This window comes from Armigeres subalbatus, chromosome 1, assembly GCF_024139115.2.
Source record: "Armigeres subalbatus isolate Guangzhou_Male chromosome 1, GZ_Asu_2, whole genome shotgun sequence".
NCBI lineage: Eukaryota > Metazoa > Arthropoda > Insecta > Diptera > Culicidae > Armigeres > Armigeres subalbatus.
In genome coordinates, this window is record NC_085139.1 from 196,249,317 (window position 1) to 196,266,997 (window position 17,681).

The 17,681-nt window shown below is 44.4% G+C and overlaps 1 protein-coding gene across 1 annotated transcript in view; it reads left to right on the forward strand.

The window, feature by feature from the left end:
* Nucleotides 1-1,602: 1,602 nt before the first annotated feature.
* Nucleotides 1,603-17,681, forward strand: part of LOC134209636 (uncharacterized) — a 164,224-nt gene continuing 148,145 nt past the window's right edge. Inside the window, exon 1 of the mRNA XM_062685630.1 lies at nucleotides 1,603-1,816. The gene's annotated coding sequence lies outside the window, so the exon portion shown is untranslated. The remainder of the gene's footprint in view (nucleotides 1,817-17,681) is intronic.

Consider the following 17,681-nt stretch of genomic DNA (forward strand, 5'->3'; position numbering starts at 1 on the left):
TATAATTATTGAAAAAATATCAGCGTCAGTTCGAAGCATAGTAAACATATTGTGATTTTTGGGGAAATTTGGGAAAAATAGGAACTTTGAAGTGGTCTGACCAGCATGAAACCTCGCGCAATCAATTCATCGCACTTTTTCCCTTCAGGAAACATATACTTTCTGGAAATTTTACAGCGTCAACTGGAGTAATTCAATTTCGAGCCTTTTGCTTTTGAAAATCCCCAGTGTGCAGTGTGGGGATGCAATAAGAAGAAGAAGAAGATCTATCCATATCTGAATGTACATATAAAATCACTTAAAAGTGGTCAAAACCTAATTGAAATAAAGCACAATGTTAACAAGACTAATATAGCTCACCAAAAGCATTCATATTGTAACAATTCTGGGAGTCTAGATTTTCTTGAAACTTGAAAAAGCTCAAACCACCAAATTCACTTGAGCACCCGGAAATTGTATCTGCGCTACTCGTTGGACCTCTTGAATGAACTAAAGAAAAGTCGGATGAGAAATAAATCAGGCTCGATTATCAGACAATATTAATTGAGGGGGTTAGAAGCAGAGGGGTGTAAGTGACATTTTGGTCAAAATTGAGTTGAGTACAGCAAAAAATGCTTTGGTTCTCGAGCTTTGCGGATATAGTTTGTACAATGGTTATAGAAAATGTGAAAATTCACAGAAAGTTTGTAATTTTTTGGACTTCCATACAATTTGTATGAAGCGAAAAAATATTGAAAAAATTTGCCCCCATTTTTCTCAAAACTAACTTTTTGTCACTTACACCCCTTTGCGTTTGACCCCCTCAATTGTGTGTCCCATTGTATTCGTCATATTTCGTATTTTAAAGAATAATTACGGGTCGAATTTATCTGGAAATAAAACACATGAGACACTTACTAATTTTAGTGTTATCGAATAGCAGTAGTCATGCTTTTTAAGCAATAAAAATAATATATATATATACATTCTTTTTAATTAAATCAATGTGAAACGTAATTTCAATTAAGGCAACATTTGCATTTACATTCAAAACGATATTAAGTTTTATTTATTGAGCAAAACTACAAACAATTCCTCAACCACCTGACTGAGTTTCTTCTTCCACAAATACATCATCCAAATACAAAAAAAAACTTTCTCCGGTGGAGTCCCAGAAGAGGCACAACGCCACCAATCTCAATATGCAAAACTCATTCTTCTTTCGTCTGCTGACGCTGATACCAATCAACGTTATTAACTTTCTACTTTTCACCGACAACGTCAACAACAGTCCCGCCAATCACACCCCGGCTGGGATTAAAACAACAGCTCGTCGACAAAGTTGAGGAAAACAAGCTCTCATGAACATTGGAAAACAACCGTCTCACACTCGATGGGCCTCGTTCGGGGAGCCGTTCGAAACTCTTGAACTGGGCCGAATCCGTTCACTTTTGCGACCCCTTCCACTCGTTCGTTCGTTTCCGCTTTCCAAGCCGTATATTTCACTAATTGTGTACTCGTCTGTTTTTCTTTCTGCTTCCAGCTCTAATTACATACAGCCATCGGAAACCCCAACTGCAGTATTTGAATTCGCCGCGGTGGAAGCCAAGCAAGAAGGGTGGAAACGCTGGGTGGAACGAACCACTCCTTTCCCATCCATCGTACAGCATCCGCGACATCCGAAGTCGACAGACAGAGGTGCGGCTGCTGAGACTAGTTCCAAGTTTCGGTGCCAGTTCTGGGAGGCGGACAACCGGTGGGACGGCGACCACCGTTAGGACATTGCTAAATTTATGGCTCCGGCTAACGACAGCTGACAGTGGAGGCAATAATTTGTGTAAGTCGAAACGATTCTCGGGGTGAATTTGTGGGCCACTGGGTTGGTAGTTTATTCTGCCGGTGAAGTATTTTCCCGGCTTTCTTGGAAGGGGCGATGCGGCTCGGGGTGCAGCATGGAATTTATCACTCCATTGAACTTGTGGTGCCAGGCAGTAGGCCGGGCGCATTTGTATAGCCAAGGCACGCGTGCCGGCCGATGTGAATCCGAAACTCAGCGGACCGTCCCAGACAGAACGTGTGAGTGCATATAAGGCAGAGCTTGTTGTTGTTTTCGCTTCAGATGCTCGACTGAGCTGAGCCACATAGATCATTATACGGGCGGAGTGGCGATATCAGTTATTGATAGGTTTGACGTGGGCGGATTCACGTTGCTTGTCCGTGTCCTTCGGTGGCTAATTCGATGGACTATTTGTTTATGCGAACATCCATCAGACTCAACTACAGAAGCGGAGATTTAGATGCCGCCTATTAATTACGCAGCACGAGGAAGAGGGGTCACAAAACCATTACCATACCATTTACTTTAGCTTTAAGTTTATATTTATTTATTTATTTATTTATACCTACATATTGAATTTCGGGGACATTCGACTGTTTCTCAATTCCTGGTTTAAGAAAAGACGTTATTCTTTCAAGTGCACTACCTTTACTATTTATAAACTCTACGGTTCCTGGGCCAATCCACCATAGCTACTTGCTTCTAGCGTGCCATCAATCTCAAGCACATTATCCAATGAGCCAGCTTACCGACGTCATAATCGCTGCAATCTTCGCCATCAGGAAGCTCTATTTTGCTGTGAATGCAGATTTTGTTCCATTAAAATCATCTTGAGAGAAGTCCATGCTTCGGAAGTGAAACTGTGTAGCAAAGGGAGAGATATATTCTCAAGGATACCTTCCACCCGTTACTTACAAGCCACCCCTCCATTGGAACATAACGACAACGCTGAAAGTTGATGACACAGCGCCACTCTTTCGAGGAAGAGCAGATAATCAAGGAAGCCGAACGAGAATAACCCGCGCAGTAGCTGGCCGCTCGGTACCTACTTTTTTCCCCAGAAGAACGCCATCCATTTCCATCTCTTTGACCTTTTAAGTGCCAGGATGCCGCTGTGGTGCTACGGGACTGATGATCACCCGTTCCCATTGAATCCACCTTCGAGCGTTGTTGGTTAGTTGTTTGGTTGGAACTTGAAGCCAACCGACCGTTTGTCAATGATAGGTTTTTGAAAATCTCGTCTCCTCTCTATCACTGGACCAGTAATAAAGGTCTACTGTTAGGGTGATCCATGAAGAACACTCTGTTCCACAAATAATAAAATAGTAAGCCCAAAATCATCGTTATGGTAGTTTAAAGTAGTCTCAATCACATCCCAGAATCATATAAAAACATCTGGTAGTGTTAGTTAGTTAGTTGGAGAGGAATACCCTAACCCTAACTAACTACGATGCCATACCCCGGCGGTAAAGGATTCAATTGGCAAGTGCTTCTGAATGGTACTTTTTAAGTTGTTCTTCCCCGGCGCGCCACGCACTTCCCATATTCCCTTGATGGTTTCTTTCATTTTGCTAATGCTAACTGCCATAATAGCAGGAGTGGAGCTCTCGAGTGGCTCATTACCGGACTTGCCGACGCTGCTGGCTGGCGGCGAGGATGGTGCCCGACGATGTGCCACGAAGAAGACACACTCAATGCGAGATGGATCCGACCAATGAATACAATTTTCTGCTGCTGCAGCGAATTATGAGCTTTTTCGTCTTATTTCAACCGCCATCATAGAGGTAGGGTCGTCGTTTCAACAAGCACCAACCAGTCAGCCAGCCAGCAGCAGTATCGGTGATTGATGAAAAATTATGCCAAGCCAATGGGATGAAAGGAGATCCTCACTCTTGGCAAATTGACATTATGAGTGGTTGGTTCTTGTGACTTGCGAGAGCCGTTTGCTCCGAGGATGCTGAAATGATGAAAGAATCCGAGTGGTTCCGATGAATAAAATCAATGGGTGTAACGAAATGGTGAAATATTTGTAGCGACATCGTTTATCACGTTCTTAAGAATGATGTATCTATTGTTGAAAAATAAGTTCATGCTTATTATTCATTAAGATTAAGTATTTGAACAGCTTTCAAGTTTTAGGAAATACATCCATTGGGCAATACAGTAATGACCCAATTTTACAACGTATCGGTTTCATCACCCCATATTTTTACGCCCTAATATTATTACATTTTTTACGATTTCTATTTTTGGAAATATGTAAAAAGGAATATAAAAATAGAAACATTAATAATATCTCCGCGGCCCCTGTGTAGCTTTAAGCCATTCATTGTGGAGTAAGCGTTCGGTGGACGTCATGTCAATTATAATACACTGGGGTCGGTTTTATTTCACGCGGGTCGTTTTTAACGCGACTTCTTTTAGCAAATTTTGGGGCTCACGCGAATTTTTGAAAAAGTTTTTATTATCGCAATTTTTTAAAAAGATCCGAAAACACGTAAAAATTGTAAAAAATGATTTTGGTCGATTTTTGAAAAATCCTTTTTTACACGCGGAAGTCGGTTTTAACGCGGTTTTCAAAACAATATTTCAAGGGAAAACACTTAGAGTATTTATTTGGAAGAATGACACACCCGATTCTGTTTATACACGGATTTTTTTACACTGCCGTGTAAAAAAATCCCATGCAAAAATTTTGCAAAGTTGCTCCATTTAGCATGATTCGTTAAGAAATCATTATTTTTTTTTACACGGATTATCAAATTCTTAACTGAAAGCTTTGTTTACACGGAACGCATCCCCCGAGCAATATGGGTCTCTATCAATCGAGATCGATGAATAGAATTTGGAGATCCATTTTTGACGCCATTTTGTAATCCAAGATGGTGGACAAAATTCAGGATCATGGCTGTTTCGTGCGGATTTCAGCAATAAAACTATACAATATGGTCTCTATCATTCGGGATGGATGAATAGAATAGAAAAGATTATACAACAATTCCCCGAAAGCCAATTTCCCGAATGCTTCTATCTTCTTTTTAATTGCATTTCAAAGCGATGAGTATCTTGTAAGCCATGCAAGCAAAGGCATTGAATTGCCGATCCGGAGGTTGCGAATTCGATTCTCCGTTCGGCCTAGGATGCTTCTGGTGTGAAGAATTTTCGGCTCCTTGAGCGCAGTCTATCCATTGTACTTGTAACACAAGACATTCATGCAACTGGCAGGCACGGGAAAGCTTTCAGTTAATTGCTGTGGAAGTGCTAGTAGAACATTGAAAAACAGCCCAAGTTGCAGATGGAATGTAAAGCCATTGAAGAAAATTGACAAAGCGCTGAAAGAAGGAATGTATTTGGTCGGTTTAGTGAGGAGATAATGCTTTCCTTAAATCAGCGGTTCTCAACCTGGGGTACATGTACCCCTGGGGGTACTTTTGCTGGCCTCAGGGGGTACCTCGGACAAGAATGCGTAATGGCGGATGTAGTACAATTCCAATTAAAACTTATTGATCTTTTGATAATGCAATTTTTTAAATTTAAAGACTTTGTCTTGTACATAATCTACATGGCGATTAGTAAATCAAAGCCTATTGAATCCTGTCCTCCAAAACAGGCACAGTGTATGAGGGGCTAAATCTTCAACGCAATCTACCTATTCGAAACAAAATATTGAATAATATGTTAACAACAAAATTAAAGTCTGAAGGTACGGAAACCTCCATTTGAGAGACATGAAGGCTTTTTTCCGAAAAGCTCATTTGCTTCGTTGCAAGAGAATTGAAAGCATCCTTCTACGCTTCTCGGAAGCCTCCATCCAAACAGCTCGAAGTCTGCTTTCAAATGGCTCGGAGGCCTCTTTTCAAGAGGTTGGGAAGCCTCCTTTCAAGAGGTTCGGTAACCTCCTTCAAGAGGTTCGAAAGCCTCCTTTCAAGAAGCTCGTAAGCCTCCTTTCAAGAGGCTCAGATGCCTCCTTTTAAATGGCTCGAAAGCCACCTTTCAAGAGGCTCGAAAGCCGCTTTTTAAGAGGCGCGTAAGCTTACTTTCAAAGAGGCTCGGCAGCCTCCTATTAAGAGGCTCGAAGGCTTCCTTCAAGAGGCTCGTAATTTTTTGGGTTGGAAGCATTCTTTCAAGAGGCTCAGAGGCGGCCATTCAAGATGCTCAGAAGCCTTCTTTTGAGTGGCTCGGAAGCCGCCTTTCAAGTGGCTCCTTTCAAGAGACTCGGAAGCTTCCCTTCAAGAGTGGAAGAGATATTCTTCTTCCAAGAGGCGTAGTTTTAAGATGCTCAGAAGCCTCCTTGAAATCAGCTTTCAAGAGACTTTGAAGCTTCCCTTCAAGATGCTCGGTAGCCTTTCTTCAATGTGATCGGAAACCTTCTATTAATCAGCTCTGAAGCCCCCTTTTAAGGGCTCGAAGACCGCCGTTCAAGAGGCCTGGAAGCCTCCGCTCAAGAAGCTTGGAAGCCTCCCTTCAAGACGCTCGGAAGCTTCCCTTGAATTATTCTTTCAAGAGGCGTGGAAAAACCTTAGAAGCTTTCTTTTAAGTGGCTCGAAAGCTGTCTCTTCAGAGGCTCTGAAGCCTCCCTTGGAGAGGCTCTGAAGCCCTTTTCAAGGGCTCGAAAGCCGCCTTTCAAGAGGGACGGAAGCCTTCTTTCAAGAGGGACGGAAGCCTCCTTTCAAGAGGCACGAAATTTATCTTCCATGAAGATTGGAAGCGTACTTTCAAGTGGCTCGAAAGCCGCTTCTAAGAGGCTCTGCGGCTCTGAAGCCTCCCTTCAAGATGCTCGGAAGCCTTCCATAAAGAGGATTGTAAGCTTTTTATCAAGAGGCTCTGAAACCCCCTTTCAAGGGCACGAAACCGCATTTCAAGAGGCTCCGAAACCTCCCTTCAAGAGGCTTGGAAACCTTCTTCAAAAGGCTCAGAAGCCTCCTTCCGAGACGCTCAGAAACTACCCTTGAAGAGGCTCGGTTTTCTTCTTTCAAGAGGCTTGTATGCTTTACTTTCAAAAAACTCTGAAGCCTCCTTTTAAGTGGTTCAAAAGCCGCCTTTCAAGAGGCTCTGAAGTCTCCCTTCATGAGGCTCATAAGCCTCCGTATAGTAGACTGGGTTCATTTCATTTATTTAGTTTACATCTAAACAGATAACACTGAATCATAACACAATTTGACGCCACAATACACGGTTCGAAGCCGCATCTCCCTATTCTCGAATGCGCCCCACGCTCGCCAAGTCGTTTTGCACCTGGTCTGCCCACCTCGCTCGCTGCGCTCCACGCCGTCTCGTACCTGCCGGATCGGAAGCGAAAACCATCTCTGCAGGGTTACTGTTCGGAATTCTTGCAACATGCCCTGCCCATCGCACCCTTACGGCTTTAGCTATCTTCTGGATACTGGGTTCGACGTAGAGTTGGGCGAGCTCGTGGTTCATTCTTCGCCGCCACAAACCGTTTTCTTGCACACCGCCAAGATATACTCCGAGTGCTTGCAAGTCCTCCTCGAGCATTGTCATGTTTCATGTCCGTAGAGGACAACCGGTCTTATTAGCGTCTTGTACATGACACATTTGGTGCCATAGTGAATCTTTTTCGACCGCAGTTTCTTCTGGAGCCCGTAGTAGGCCCGACTTCCACAGATGAAGCGCTTTCATATTCCACGACTAACATTGTTACCAACCGTTAGCAAGGATCCCAGGTAAACGAATTCTCGCTTAACTTTTGAAAAGGACCTAAGTAACATTTTTTTCATGAATTAATTTGAGTACTGCAATCGAAAGCTTTCATGTTTTTCTGTTGATTGCGCTGTTCAAATTAATTCATGAAAAAAATGTTACTTAGGTCCTTTTCAAAAGTTAAGCGAGAATTCCTCGACCACCTCGAAGGTATCCCCGTCTATCGTAACACTGCTTCCGACACGGGCCCTGTCACCCTCGGTTCCAGCCACAAGCATGAACTTTGTCTTCGATGCATTCACCACCAGTCCAACTTTTGTTGCTTCACTTTTCCGGCGAGTGTGCAGTGCTGTCACCTTTGCAAATGTTCGGCCGACAATGTCCATGTCATCCGCGAAACAAATAAATTAACTGGATCTGTTGAAAATTGTACCCCGGCTGTTACACCCGGCTCTCCGCATGACACCTTCTAGCACAATGTTGAACAACAGGCACGAAAGTCCATCACCTTGTCTTAGTCCCCGGCGCGATTCGAACGAACTGGAGTGTTCGCCGAAATCTTCTCAAAGTTTTGCACAACATCCACCGTTGCTTTGATCAGTCTGGTAAGCTTCCCAGAGAAGCTGTTCTCGTCCATTATTTGCCATAGCTCAACGCGGTCTATACTGTTGTATGCCGCCTTGAAATCAACGAACAGATGGCGCATTGGGACCTGGTATTCACGGCATTTTTGAAGGATTTGCCGTACAGTAAAGATCTGGTCCGTTGTCGAGCGGCCGTCAACGAAGCCGGCTTGATAACTTCTCACGAACTCATTCACTAATGGTGACAGACGACGGAAGATGATCTGGAATATCACTTTGTAGGCGGCATTAAGGATGATGATCGCTCGAAAGTTCTCACACTCCAGCTTGTCGCCTTTCTTGTAGATGGGGCATATAACCCCTTCCTTCCACTCCTCCGGTAGCTGTTCAGTTTCCCAGATTCTGACTATCAGTTTGTGCAGGCAAGTGGCTAGCTTTTCCGGGCCCATCTTGATGAGCTCAGCTCCGATACCATCCTTACCAGCTGCTTTATTGGTCTTTAGCTGTTGAATGGCATCCTTAACTTCCCTCAAGGTGGGGGCTGGTTGGCTTCAATCGTCCGCTGAACTGACGTAGCCATTTCCTCCGCTGCCTTGACTTTCACTGCCTGTACTCTCAGCGCCATTCCAATGATTTTCTTAGTGCTGCTTCCACCTTTAAATCACCACACGTTCGTCCGTCAAGATACTTCCATCCTTTTCATTTCGGCTCGCGGAACGAAGCCTTTGCGGGATGCGTTGAGCTTCTGATAGGACTTGTGTTTGTGTGCGTGTTTCTTGAGAACGGCACAGATGTTCCATCTCCTCGCACTCCGCTTCTTCCAGGCGGCGTTTCTTCTTCGGAAAAAGTCGGGTCTACTGTCTCTGCTTCCGTCTATAACGTTCCACGTTCTGCCGGGTACCTTGCTGCAGCGCGACCGCCCGCGCTGCGTCCTTCTCCTCCAGAATCTGTCTGCACTCTTCGTCGAACCAATCGTTCCGTCGACTTCGTCCCATATACCCGACGTTGTTCTCCGCTGCGGCGTTAATGTCTGCTTTGGCTGTATTCCAGCAGTCCTCAAGAGGGGCCCTATCGAGCTCACCCTCTTCCGGCAACGCCGCTTCGAGATGACCGGTTTCATTATCAGCATTGGGGTTGTGTACTGGCCACCTGATCGTATGAACAATCTTGATGATATTCAACGCCATCTAGATTCTATCGAAACGGTTACTTCTACTCTCAGAGCTAGCGACAAGGTCTTGCTTCTCGGTGACTACAATCAATCTGCTATTCGGTGGTGTTCGGGTGAAAATTCCTACCCATCAGTAGACTTGATACGCTCTCGTCTATCAGAATCCAGTTGCGTATTGTTGGACGGATTCAACTTTCATGGATTGACCCAGATCAATCCCATTGTTAACTCAAATGGTCGTGTACTTGATCTGGTACTGGTTAATGATGCAGTGTTGCCAAGTTGCACAATACACCCTGCTGTTGAGCCGCTGACACCTGTAGATGTCAACCATCCTCCGCTTACCTTGGAGGTGTCGTACGTGCCGCCCATTACCTTTGAGTCTGGACATGATTCGAGCAGTTATAACTTCCGAAAAGCAGATTACTCTGCAATGAATGAAATGCTACTTGCAGTTGATTGGGATTGCATCAATTCTTTCGATAACGTCGACGATGCCGTGGACTTTTTCACCGACAGTATCGTTCGTGCATTTGTTATTCATGTTCCGATTGTAGGACCTGCACGGAAGCCTGCGTGGTCCAACCACAGATTACGAATACTTAAACGTCGCCGTTCTTCTGCACTTCGTAGATACTGCAATTATCGTTCCACGTACAACAAGCAGCAGTTCAATAGTGCCAGCAGTGTATACAGAAGTTATAATCAGTTTTTGTATTCCCGATACATCAGCCGCACACAACGAAATCTGCGTCTAAATCCCAAGCAATTCTGGAAATTTGTTAGGTACAAACGGAACGAAGATGGTCTTCCTACGTCAATGCAACTGAATGGTGTCTCTGCTGACACTCCCGCTGACAAATGCGAGCTCTTTGCTACACAGTTCAAGACCTCCTTCAACGATTTCGCAGCTCCGCTCTCTCATGCCGTTGAGGCTTCTCGCGACGCTCCTCGTGATGTACTGGATTTAGACATCTTTCCCATCAGTGATGAAAATGTGTGCCGGGCGATTCGGAAACTGAAATTTTCTTTCCGTGCTGGGCCGGACGGGATACCCGCTGCTTTGCTGCGCCGGTGTTCAAAGTGCTTTTATCAAACCGTTAGCAAAAATCTTCAATCTCGCTTCGAACCAGAAAGTTTCATGCGCTGGAAATCGTCATACCTTTTCCCAGTACACAAGAAAGGGAACAAATGCGATGTGAGCAACTATCGTGGAATAACCACTCTCTCCGCTTGTTCGAAAGTTTTCGAAATCATAGTGAACGACACGCTCTTCGCTTGCTGCAAGCAGTACATCTCAACGGACCAGCATGGATTTTTCCCTAAGAGATCGGTCGCGACCAACTTGACAGAATTCACAACAACTTGCATTGAGGCTCTTGATAACGGGCGGCAAGTGGATGCTGTATATATAGATCTCAAAGCTGCTTTTGACCGTGTTGATCATGGTATTCTACTTAGTAAACTGGAGAAGTTGGGCGTTTCCTCTGCGTGCGTGGATTGGTTTAGATCCTACCTGACGGATAGAAAATTGCGTGTGAAAGTCGGATCATCTTTTTCGGATCCTTTCGTTACTCCATCTGGGGTACCACAAGGGAGTAATCTGGGACCATTATTGTTTTCAATATTTGTCAACGATGTGACACTGGTGCTACCACCTGGAAGGAGGCTACTCTATGCTGACGATGCAAAGATATACATTGTCGTCAATAGTCTTGAGGACTGCATTAAACTACAAATGCTTTTTAACCCGTTTAGAGGGTGGTGCGAGCGAAACCATTTGTCACTCAGTATCCATAAATGTCAGACAATAACGTTCAGCAGAAAACGAAAACCTATTATTTACAATTACATGCTGGCTGGGACAGCTCTTGAGCGAGTGCAACAAATCAGGGATCTTGGAGTTATACTTGACGAAGCACTAACCTTCCGTTTCCACTACGATTACGTGATTTCTAAGGCAAACCGACAACTTGGCTTCATAATGAAAATCGCCAAAGGATTTCGTGACCCATACTGCCTGCGATCGCTCTATTGTACGCTTGTACGATCAACACTGGAGTTTGCTGTCACTGTGTGGTGCCCTTATCAAGCCACCTGGATCTCGAGGATCGAATCTGTGCAAAAAAAGTTCGTGCGCTTTGCTTTGCGCAATCTTCCTTGGCGTGATGGCCAACATTTCACTCCATATGAAAACCGCTGTCGGCTGCTTGGGCTGGATACTTTAAATGTTCGACGCCGTGTGGCACAGGTCATGTTCGTAGCGAAAATCCTCAATGGTGCTTTTGACTCTCCAGCAATACTTAGTAAGATGAATTTTTACGCTCCTATGCATCCGCTGAGGAGAAGGGACTTCATTCAGCTTGGTGCTCGAAACAGTCGATATGGTCAGCATGATCCAGTTCGATATATGTCATCCAATTTCAACGCAGTGTTCCACCTCTTTGATTTTAATCTATCGCCAGCAAATCTACAGCGAGTTTTCACAACACACCTTCGAGACACCGTTTGACACAAACGTAGTTTGTTAAGTTCTGTTTTACTGTAGTGATTAATTCTTGTGTATTATGATTATGTATTATGTGTATGCTTGTTAGATTCAGTGATAAGTTTTACCCTTGTAGTCATTGAGACATCAGATGTCAGATGACAATTACTACTAAATAAATAAATAAATAAAAAGATGCTGCGCGTATGCAGTGGCGACATCAGGTTGCTTCAGTCGCTCTAGGTCGTATCGCGGCGGTCGTCGGTACCAAACTTTGTTGATGACGGATAGTTTTGGGCGCAGTTTCACCATCACTAGATAGTGGTCAGAGTCGATGTTAGCGCCACGATATGTCCTCACGTCGATAATGTCGGAGAAGTGCCGTCCATCAATCAGAACGTGGTCGATTTGTGATTCTGTCTGCAGTGGTGATCTGCAGGTGTACCGATACGGGAGGCTGTGTTGGAAGTAGGTGTTGTGCATGGCCATATTCTTGGAGGCGGTGAAATCAATTAGTCGTAGGCCGTTTTCGTTCGTCAGCCGGTGACCGCTGAACTTCCCAATAGTCGGTCTAAACTCCTCCTCTTGGCCAACCTGAGCGTTCAAATCTCCTATGATGATTTTGACGTCGTGGCTTGGGCAGCTGTCGTACTCACGTTCCAGCTGCGCGTAGAATGCGTCCTTATCATCATCAGTGCTTCCGGAGTGTGGCCTATGGACGTTGATTATGCTGAAGTTGAAGAACCGGCCTTTGATCCTCAACCTGCACCACCCGTTCACGCGCCTTTGCATATCGCCCATCACTATGAAAGCTGTTCTCAGCTCGTGTGTGTTGCCGCAGCTCTGGTAGATGGTATGATTACCTCTAAACGTTCGTATCATTGATCCCTTCCAACAAACCTCCTGCAGCGCTACGATGCCGAATCCACGGTCCTTGAGCATATCGGCGAGTATTCGTGTGCTCCCGATGAAGTTGAGAGATTTGCAGTTCCACGAACCGAGTTTCCAATCGCTAGTCCCTTTTCGTCGCAGTGGTCTTCGCCAATGGTTCCTATTCGTACTCTTTTGTTAATTGTTCGTTGCTTATGTTTTTTAAAGGCTGGCTTGCATGGCCTGACACCAAACCCCCTAAATTTTCGGAGAACCATTCCTCCTTATTCCCGGTGGACCATGGTGCACAGTTTCACTTAGAGTCCCTCGCTGGCACTCGGACGATGATTAGCCGCCCCTAACATGGAGAACAGACGCTGTTGTGAGCCGATCCTGACATGGAGAACAGACGCTCAGTAAGATGTGCACCCCCGGAGAGGAGCAAATTCCCCCTTCCCTGTCAGCACACGACCATAGCTCCCACCGGGGTTGGTTACCCGATCTTCCCTTAGGTTGCTCGTATCCCGGCCAGCACCACGGGGAGGTAGGGATAGGAGTTGCTGGGTAAGAGGCTAAGGACCGCGAGATGGGGTCTATTTTATTCCTTCAGGTACGCGAAGTACCAATGGTACGCTTTACCCAAGCATTTGCCGTGCCCAGCTATGTTATTATTTTTATTATTATTTCTCAGACTAAGGCCGGAGTAGCTTGTGCAGTTAATAAAAGTCTCCATTCAACTTGCTCCATGGCTGCATCCCGCCAACCACGTAGTCTGCAGAGGGTCTGCAAATCGTCTTCCACTTGATCAATCCACATTGCTCGCTGCGCACCTTGCCTTTTTGTGTCTGTAGGATTGTTGTCGAGCAAAAAAAATATTGGAGGTCAAGTGTGACTACATGCTGAAGACCCAGATATTTGGAACCTTGGGAAGATTTCGCTTCTGAGACCATGCAAATGAATCTGTAATATTTGAGTCCTATACCGCATTGATCGCTAATTTTGAACCCTCTATCAAGTTCAGTCATCTTGAACGTCAAGCCAAAGATAAATTTTCAGGAATAGATGCTCAAGGTTCTCCTAAACGTTTTCGAGTTCAGCACACGTTATTTATCAGATAAACTAAGTCTTTGGCAATAACATCATCATAGCTATATACCCAATCCGGTTGGGAAAGCACAGTATCGACCAGATCAGCCTAGGCTTTTGCAATATTCTCATAATCGGTATAGACCCAATTCGGTTCAATAAGCATATGATACAAATTTCCATGAACATTAGATGTTCAAGGTCTTTCAAAATGATCTTGAGTTAGGATCAAGGTACATATCAGATCCGCTATGACTAAGAAGGTGTTTGTGTTGAGCAATGACCATTCAAATCAGAGCGAATAACGATTAAATTAATTTTTGGAAATTATTTATTTATTTAGTTATTTCATCTTTGGTTCAAAACCACACAGACTACAGTATCTTAATCCTATTTTTGAAGACAAGCTTACTAACATTATAATCAAGCATATCACATACATCGTTAAACAATCTACAACATCTGTCAAGCGGTTTGTTGTAACCGTAAGCAGTGCGGTGCGTCGGGGTCCAAAGCAATTGGGGATTGCGTAATCGGCGGCTAGGTGCGTGGAAGTTGATTTCCTGGAGCACGCTACTGCAGTCAATGTTATCACGGATCATGTCAAAAATATAAAGTCGTTGTAAATACGTTCGGCGTTTGAAGAGTGTTTGCAAGCCAATGAGCGTACATCTGTGCTCATACGGTGGCAGGTTATCGGGATTGGTCCATGGCAGCTGTCGTAATGCGAATCTGACGAAACGTTTCTGGATGCTTTCTATGCGTGATGCATGAATCGCATAGTAAGGAGCCCATATTTGAACTCCGTACTCAAGAATGCTTCGGACCAATGAGCAGTATATTGTTTTCAAAGCATAAACATCATCGAATTGTGCAGAGTTGCGGCGCAGGAAGCCAAGCATATTGTTGGCTTTAGAGGTTGTCTTTGAGATGTGCTCGTTGAACCGAAGCTTACTGTCCAAGGTAAGGCCAAGATCCTTTATGGAGTTAACTCTCATGAGCGGTAACTGGTCCATCGAATAGTCAAATCTGATTGGTGAGTGAACACGGAAAAAGTAATGATTCTGCATTTGGTGGCGTTGGCTTGCATTCCGTTTATCTGACACCACGATGATAAGCGTACAATGTCGGCTTGAAGTGCACAACAATCTAAAGTTGACTTCACGACTCGGTAAATTTTCAGGTCATCCGCTAAAAGCAGCTTGCACGAGTGTAGCTGATTGCAAACGTCGTTGATAAATAGCGCAAAAATTAAAGGTCCTAGGTGACTCCCTTGTGGAACGCCAGACGGAATCTCGAATTCATCGGAACTGGCGTCACGAACCTTGACGAAGGCTTTTCTTGAAGTCAAGTACGAATGAATCCAGTTGACGATCCACGACGGTAGACCAAGACCGGTTCAGTTTCAAAATAGCAAGATCATGCGGAACTTTATTAAATGCTTTCGAAAAGTCAATATACACAGCATCTACTTGTTGCCGCTTCTCGATGCATCCAATAACACTATTGGTGAAGCTCATCAAATTAGAGATCGTCGAACGTTTTTGCATGAATCCATGCTGGAATTCAGATATAATGGATTTAACGGCTGGATAAAGCTTGTCATGCAACAGTCTTTCTAGTACTTTGGCCAAACAGTTCAGTATCGAAATGGGTCGATAATTTTCCACGCTATGTATGTTGCCGGATTTGAAGATCGGTGTAATTGATGCGTGCTTCCAGGCATCAGGGAACACGCCATCCGCGAGTGATCGGTTGAAAATTGTCAGGGCTGGGACAGCCAGCGAGGCTGCACATTTTTTTTATGAACGACGGTGGAATCTGATCTGGACCAGGTCCCTTCGAAACGTCAACTGCATTAAGAGCGTTAAAAACCGTGTCAAAACTGAGGTTTAGCTGCGGTAGATGGATGTTGAAGCTTCGTAACTCATCTAAATATTGTTGTGGCGGTGAATGGTAGTCTGACTCAAACACACTGTGAAAGAACTCAGCAAACAGATTTGCAGTAGTGTTGTCGGCGGAAGAATTATGATTACCATAGAAGACGTTATTTGGAATACCAGCTGACCTTTTGCGAGTATTCACAAAAGACCAGAACGATGAAGGGTTCTTTTTGAGGTTCCGTTGCATTTGTTCAATATACTCACGGAAACGAACTTCATGCACGCTGTTATACTCAGCTTCCGCAAGTTGAACAGCATACTTATTCTCAGTTGTCCTGGAACGAAAATAACGTTTACGGGCCTTGCGTAGACGGTTCCGTAGTCTGCATAACTTTGGTAGCATAACTTTCACAATAACTTGCTCAAGATCATCGCTGCCTTCAAGAAATACGGCTTTCGAATTCAGCTGGGCTCTCACTGCGATTAGGACACCTCCTCCACGCTGAAATACACTGGTGCGAGTGTTTCTATCGCATCGGTAGATGGTGTAGTTGCTTGACAGTTCGGAGTTCGAGATGTCGGAATAGAGCCATGTTTCTGTGAATACGATGACATCAAAATCACAGGACAGCAGGGAATTGAGTAGAGTGCTTGGCGTGGTAGACGGTGAGCGGAGTGGTAGCGGAATGAGGAAGAATAGATACGACAGTTGGAGAGACTTCACGAACGGAGGTAGCTTTTTTTTTTTTTTTTTTTTTTTTTTTTTTTGTTATCTTTATTATCGAGACTTTCAGCCCGAGGCGGAGGTAGCTTCTAAATGCTGATAACAGGGCCAGTATCCACGTTCTGGGCTGGTTTCCAAAAAGTCTGAGTGCGGGTATTATCGTCAATGAACTCGCGGAATTCGATCCCCTGTGGCCATGACAGAGGATCCATAGCTTTCGATTTCGATGCTAGACTGACTCCTACCTTGAAAGAGATGAATGACAGTGTCGACACTTGTTTGCCTCTCGGTATCAGAGATTTCACAGTAGCTTCGTCCACATTCAAGCAATCCTTGGCAAGTTTCTCGACATCGGCTTCCGATACATCAGGTGAAATTTTCGAAAGATAGATCCAGAACTTGTCAGTTGATCGTGCTACAGAAGCTGATGATACGTTGGCGTTTCACGGTCCGGCACCGCGAAGAATTTTGGTCGGTTGATCAAATGGTGCAGCTTCGTCATCACGGCTTCTTTTCGGCGTATTATTTTTACCGAACCTGAACCGTGGAACAGGAGATAATATCGCAGGTGAAAGCTTGTTGAAACCTCCTTTGATTTCTTGCCTGATCTCAGCGATGAGGCTGTCCTTAATCTCACTCTTTATTTCTTCGACGATTTTTTGATACGTATCCTTCAGTTCAACCGTGGCAGCATTCATAGATGCCAATGCGTTTTTAAATCGAGCACTGCTCATTATGTCGCGACATCCTGTACACATCCAGAAAATAGAAGATGTGCCGCATATTTCCTTGTACAGATCTTCCGAAATGCCTGCGCAATTATAATGAAAAGTTGCTTTGCAGAAACCACCGCAAGAAACTTCTACAGTTGACAAACTGCAAGCGCAACTATGACAAACTTCCAGCGGAGACATCTTACACTTTATGCAACTTGACCAAACAGAGTGAACGATGGAGATGCTCTTAAAAGTTAATGCATGTGCTGGCTAACAGATGGCGCCACTAGTTCAGGGCGATGACAAGACAGCACCGATGACAGGTTGTGGATGTCAGTAGTTACCAACAAAGTTCACACACTACACTGAGCCCAAACCTCCTTCTATTATCGTCTGATTTGAAATCCACGCTGGCAGTAAACAAGCTCACCCATTAATCGGGTGATAAACGGGAGCGAATGCAAAGTCAATGATAATCAAATGAGCATCATCCGAAAACTGGATGATATTGCGTTCGACTGCCGTCTGATTTGTCATCCACTTTTCAGCATACGTATGTCAACAGAAGAAAATCATCCTTTTTCCAGATGACAATTGTTTTGATCGAGCCCTATAACGCAAATCATCCGGTTTACGAATGATTCGTGAAGCAACTAATGTAAAAAACATTCCGTCCTGGACA